Genomic DNA, 7364 nt, shown 5'->3' with positions numbered 1-7364 from the left:
GACGCAGAGCATCCTCTTCAATCGACGGCTAACACAGAATGAAGGTACTTTTAAGAGACGTCATCCAAGGTGGCGTCCCTTCAACTCTGATTGGCTGATAGAATTCTATCAGCCAATCGGAATTAAGGTAGAAAAAAATCCTATTGGCTGATGCTATCAGCCAATAGGATTGAAGTTCAATCCTATTGGCTGATCCAATCCTGTAAACAGCTTCCTTGAGGTGTAAGTGTCACTGTGAGTGACTGAACAGAAAGGAGGACCCCTTGAGACCCCATCAATGTGGATATTACAACTTTGAAAGAAATTTGCAACTCAAAAAATCCTATTGCAAGTTTGAAAAATTCCCACCGGCAACCCGACTTGACTATTGGCGCATTGGAGCGATCACGTGAGGAGCAAACGTCACAGCCTGAACAAACGGCTGACTTGGAGACGCCAATATCGCTGCGAAGGAAAAATAGCACAGTCGGGGAAAGGTAAAAGTAAAACCTTTCGGATTCTGGTGAGTGAGAATTAACTTTCTATTTTTGGGGCTAATAGTTCTACAACTAAACCTCCGCAAAAAGAGGATATTGGTAATCGCAATTGACAAACACTATATTGACCAACGATCACAAGTAACCAAACGTGCATCAATATAAATATAGTCAAAAAAGACTCTTTTGGGGACATAATTATAGTGTAGTGTTAGGTGTAATTGTAACTTAGGTTAGGTTTTATTTTACAGGTAAATTTGTATTTATTTTAGCTGGGTAGTTAGTAAATAGTTATTAACTATTTAGTAACTATTCTACCTAGTCAAAATAAATACAAACTTGCCTGTAAAATAAAAATAAACCCTAAGCTAGATACCATGTAACTATTAGTTATATTGTATCTAGCTTAGGGTTTATTTTACAGGTAAGTATTTAGTTTTAAATAGGAATAATGTTGTTAATGATAGTAATTTTATTTAGATTTCTTTTAATTATATTTAAGTTAGGGGGTGTTAGGTTTAGGGTTAGACTTAGGTTTAGGGGTTAATAACTTTAATATAGTGGTGGCGACAGATTAGGGGTTAATAAATGTAGGTAGGTGGTGGCGACATAGGGGGCGGCAGATTAGGGGTTAATAAATATAATGTAGGTGTCGGCGATGTTGGGGGCAGCAGATTAGGGGTTCATAAGTATAATGTAGGTGGCGGTGGTGTCCGGAGTGGCAGATTAGGGGTTAATAATATAATGTAGGTTGCGGCGATGTCGGGGCAGCAGATTAGGGGTTAATAGGTGTAAGATTAGGGGTGTTTAGAATCTGGGTTCATGTTAGGGTGTTAGGTGTAGACATTAAATGTATTTCCCCATAGGAATCAATGGGGCTGCGTTAAGGAGCTTTACGCTACTTTTTTTCAGCCGGCTCTCCCCGTTGATTCCTATGGGGAAATCGTGCACGAGCACGTTACACCATCTCACCGCTAACGTAAACAGCGCTGGTATTGGAGTGCGGTAATGAGCAAAATTTTGCTCAATGCTCACTTCTTGTCTGGGTTGTAAAACCCCGTAATACTAGCGCTGTCTGTAAGTGAGCGGTGAGCATAAACTGCTCGTTAGCACAGCATAGCCTCTAACGCAAAACTCATAATCTAGGTGATAGTTAAAGTTAGCTTCTAGAGCAGCAATTCGCTACTAGCTGGATGCATCTAGTGACCAGAGGCATTTGTTTGTAGTCACCAAACACCATCTGGCTCTCAGTAATGCGCTGCTGCTCAGCCTACCTAGATATGCCTTTCAACAAAGGATGCCAAGGGAACAAAGCAAATTTGACTTAAGTGAATTTAAAAGTGGCTTCAAATAACATGTTCTATCTAAATCATTGACGGTTTGTTTTTTTACTTTTTATGTCCTTTTAAAGGGACATTGTTGTCATTTTCTGCATTATATTCAATATTTAGTGCAGGTTTAGATGAACACTCCTTAAATTGGCAGCCATTTTCTAATCTCCCCTCCAATAACAAGGATTGTACACACAACCAGCTTGTAGAGTCTGATGTGCACACATCTTCCTTCCAGTCCTTCACTCAGTTCCTATTGAAAGCATGCAAGCTAGTGCACAGACAGCTGAGCGGGTGCACGACTAAACTCTCGCTATGGAAACAAGGATACTATAAGAGGAGATGTACTCATCATCCAGCTTCTTGCTACTGTGTCAAAGTGCTACTATACAAAAGTATCAACAGTTGGAGTTGGGTTTTTTGTTGTTGTTGTTTCTTTTGCTTTGTCACATAACAGACTGTTTTGGCAGATTTAAAGTGAAATTTATAACTTAATGAAATATATTTTCATAGTGTTTTAAAGGGTTTGGTGATGCCAGGATGCGTCTTTGTTATTACACAGAACTAGAGACACGCGTTCACACACACACACACACACACAGATATATATACTGTATGTATGTATGTGTGTGTGTGTATATATATATATATATATATAATGTATTTATGTATGTGTATATATATATATATATATATATATATATGTGTATATATATATATATATATATATATATATATATATATGTATGTGTATATATATATATATATATATGTATGTGTATATATATATATATATATATATATATATATACACACACACACATATAAACAAATACACATACGCAGACACATATATAATATATATGTATATAGTGTGTGTATATATGTGTGTGTATATATATATATATATATATATATATATATACATACACAGTATATATATATATATATATATATATATATATATATATATATATATATATATATATATATATATATATACAGTATCACACAAAAGTGAGTACACCCCTCACATTTTTGTAAATATTTTATTATATCTTTTCATGTGACAACACTGAAGAAATGACACTTTGCTACAATGTAAAGTAGTGAGTGTACAGCCTGTATAACAATGTAAATTTGCTGTCCCCTCAAAATAAGTCAACACACAGCCATTAATGTCTAAACCGTTGGCAACAAAAGTGAGTACACCCCTAAGTGGAAATGTCCAAATTGGGCCCAAAGTGTCAATATTTGGTGTGCCCACCATTATTTTCTAGCACTGCCCTAACCCTCTTGGGCATAGAATTTACCAGAGCTTCACAGGTTGCCACTGGAGTCCTCTTCCACTCCTCCATAACGACATCACTGAGCTGGTGAATGTTAAAGACTTTGCGCTCCCCCACCTTCGGTTTCAGGATGCCCCACAGATTCTCAAAAGGGTTTAGGTCTGGAGACATGCTTGGCCAGTCCATCACCTTTACCGTCAGCTTCTTTAGCAAGGCAGTGGTCGTCTTGGAGGTGTGGTTGGGGTCATTATCATGTTGGAAAACTGCCCTGCGGTCCAGTCTCCAAAGGGAGGGGATTATTTATTATTATTATACTTTATTTATAAAGCGCCAACATATTCCGCAGCGCTGTCCATGGGTACAATTCATTTAGGTAAAACAATGTTATAAAACTTGTAAGAGACAAGACAACATTTTGCAAACACATGCAGGAGAAATTAAGGACCCTATTCCTGTGGGAACATACAATCTAGAAGGGTAGGAGGTTGAGAAGCAGGAGGTGAGGACTGCAAGATTGAGAAAGATGTTAATGCAGAGTTAGATAAGGGAAATGTAAGGTGTAGTGGGTCTCGGTACCCCAGACTGGGTATACCCGCTAGAGTCCGCTTCCTCACGCAAAACGCCAACCAATGACCCTCCACTGGATACCAGCTGCTATTAGAATAACGGCCGCAACAAGTTGTTATAGCTACCCCCAAGAACATTAGCCGAGACTGAATGCTTGAGGGTCAAAATAGGAACTGCTTTATTGCACAGAAAACACAGTTTTTATACATTTCCAACAAAGGGAGGTAGTCACCACATAATAAATAGAAACAAATATTATACAATGGGACAAACATTGACAATGGTTAGTTAAACAAGATTCTAATCACATCCTGACTAACAAAGGACAATGGATGACTCACACAATAACAGACACTTTACACCTAGACTAGATATGCAGACATATAACAGCAGGAGGTCCCAGCATTAGAGCAGGAGGTTGCAATCAGCTTAAACATTCTGAGTCGGGGGGGGGGGGGGGGGGGCTTTGAGCAGGCAATGCTGGATTGTGCTGTCATCTTATACTACAACAAAGCAAAGGAACCATAACTCTGTTTCAGGGCCCTCCAGTTCTCAGAGTCGCTGGGAATTCATGGAAACGGGGTAGACCTGAATCCAGGGTAAAAGTACTCCAAATGTACGATGGGCAACCGCCTCCCAAATCATAGACTCCCCTCAAATTCCAGGGTTCATAGTCGCTGGGGAGGAGGCTAGCCTGCAGTCTTCTACAAGTACAAAAGTCTTCAGGGAGCATTTAAAAGAAGAAAGATTAGGGGAAAGCTTGACAGGACGAGGGAGAGTGTTCCAGAGGGTAGGTGCTGCACAACAGAAGTCCTGCAGTCTAGCATGGGAAGAGGTGATAGTAGAAGATGCAAAGAGCAGGTCATTGTTGGATCTTAGTGGGCGGGCTGGAGTTTACTTGTTGATTAGAGAGGATAGGTAGTAGGGAGCGGCGTTGGTGAGAGCTTTGTATGAAAGGGTGAAAATTTTGAATTTAATTCTGCTGTGAATGGGGAGCCAATGAAGAGACTCGCAGAGAGGTTCAGCAGATACAGAGCGATGGGAAAGGTGGATTAGCCTGGCAGAGGCATTTAGGATGGATTGAAGGGGGGAGAGGCAGGAAATAGGAAGATCAGTAAGTAGGTTATTGCAGTAGTCAAGTCGGGAAAATAACAAGGGAATTAATTATTTGCTTTGTGGTGTTAGAGCTCAGAAAAGGGCGAATCTTGGAAATATTGCGTAGGTGGTTGCGAGATGAAGAAAGCGATTGGATGTGGGGGACAAAAGGATAGATTTGAGTCAAGTGTAACTCTGAGGCAGCGGACTTGGGGAGATGGTGATGCCGTCAACAGAGATAGAAAAGTCAGAAGTTGGCGTAGAGCTTGAGGGGGAGATTAAAATAAGCTCAGTCTTGGACATGTTAATCTTTAGGTGGTAAGAGGCCATCCAGGAAGAAATACCAGATAAGCAGTCGCTGACATGAGAAAAGGGACAGAGGGAGAGAGAGCGGGGTGGAGAGGTAGATCTGGTTTTCATCAGCATAGAGGTGGTATTTGAAGCCATAACTGTTGATATGTTTACCCAGTGAAGAAGTATAAATGGAGAAGAGTAGAGGACACAGAACAGATCCTTCAGGTACTCCAACAGACAGAGGCATTGGGAGAGGAGTCACCAGCAAATGACACAGAAAAAGACCTGTGAGAAAGATAAGAGTGAATCCAAGAAAGAGCAGTGTCACAGAGGCCAAAGGAGCGGATCATGCTCTGCTTCAGTATGTCACAGTACATGTTGGCATTCATGGTTCCCTCAATGAACTGTAGCTCTCCAGTGCCGGCAGCAATAATGCAGGCCCAGACCATGACACTCCCACCACCATGCTTGTCTGTAGGCAAGACACACTTGTCTTTGTACTTTTCACCTGGTTGCCGCCGCCACACACGCTTGACACCATCTGAACCAAATAAGTTTATCTTGGTCTCATTGGACCACAGGACATGGTTCCAGTAATCCATGTCCTTAGTCTGCTTGTCTTCAGCAAACTGTTTGCAGGCTTTCTTGTGCATCATCTTTAGAAGAGACTTCCTTCTGGGACGACAGCCATGCAGACCAATTTGATGCAGTGTGCGGCGTATGGTCTGAGCACTGATTGGCTGACCCCCCACCCCTTCAACCTCTGCAGCAATGCTGGCAGCACTCATACGTCTATTTCCCAAAGACAACCTCTGGATATGACGCTGAACACGTGCACTCAACTTCTTTGGTCTGTTCTGTGTGGAACCTGTCTTGTGAAACCGCTGTATGGTCTTGCCCACCGTGCTTCAGCTCAGTTTCGGCAATCTATCTTTTAGCCTAGGCCATCTTTGTGTAGAGCAACAGTTCTTTTTTTCATATCCTCAGAGAGTTCTTTGCCATGAGGTGCTATGTTTAACTTCTAGTGACCAGTATGAGAGAGTGTGAGAGCGATAACACCATATTTAACACACCTGCTCCCCATTCACACCTGAGACCTTGTAACACTAACGAGTCACATGACACCAGGGAGGAAAATCGGCTAATTGGGCCCAATTTGGACATTTCCACTTAGGGGTGTACTCACTTTTGTTGCTAACGGTTTAGACATTAATGGCTGTGTGTTGTTATTTTGAGGGGGCAGCAATTTTACACTGTTATACAGGGTGTTCACTCACTACTTTACATTGTAGCAAAGTGTCATTTCTTCAGTGTTGTCACATGAAAAGATATCATAAAATATTTACAAAAATGTGAGGGGTGTACTTACTTTTGTGAGATACTGTATGTGTGTGTGTGTATATGTATGTGTACATATATATATATATATATATATATATATATATATATATATATATATATATATATATATATATTTCACATTTAGGGGCCAATTTATCAATGTCTGTCCGACATGATACGTTGTAGCATATAATGTCCGACAGACATCTCTGAATGCCGACAGCATACGCTGTCAGCATTTAACATTGCACAAGCAGTTCACCAGAACTTCTTGTGCAATGCCGCCCACTGCCGCTAGCAGGGGGTGTCAATCAGCCCAATCATATAGGATCAGGCGGATTGTAGACCGCAGCCTCAGTCACAGCGGACCAGTTATGGAGCAGTGGTCTTAAGACCGCTGCTTCATAACTGCTGTTTCCGGCAAGCCTGAAGGCTCGTGCGGAAATAGGGGCATCAAGCTCCGTTTGGAGCTTGATAATTCGGCCCTTTAATATGCTTTTGAACCTCCACCTGTACTGAAAATGTCAGTACAGGAGTACAGGCTATATAAAAAATGATGTAATTTAAAAAGGATGTTTTATAATCAACTATAAATACAATGAACTCTTATCTTATGCTACTTGTCTGAGTAAACTGTCCATTTAATTATGGGAATATTTAACCAACCCTGAAACATTAAGGGCTAGATTACAACTGGAGTGTTAATTTAACGTGCGCCCGTAAATAAGCAAATTTGCCTATTTACGGGTACATGTTAAATAACTACCAATTACGAGTGGATGGTTAATTCTACTGCGAGTTTGGTTTGCTGTAGCAATTTGCATTCCGAAAATTAACCAGAGGTCAGACCACTGGTTAATTTAAAAAATGTCTCCCAAAATACAGTGTACATATCTTTTAATTAAAGGAGCTTTATTTTTTTAAACTAACTACACAAAGCCGTTATAAGGGGTTAAAGTGAGGGGATGTGG

The sequence above is a fragment of the Bombina bombina genome, chromosome 8 (genome assembly GCF_027579735.1).
Source record: "Bombina bombina isolate aBomBom1 chromosome 8, aBomBom1.pri, whole genome shotgun sequence".
NCBI lineage: Eukaryota > Metazoa > Chordata > Amphibia > Anura > Bombinatoridae > Bombina > Bombina bombina.
Note: the sequence above shows the minus strand (reverse complement) of the source record.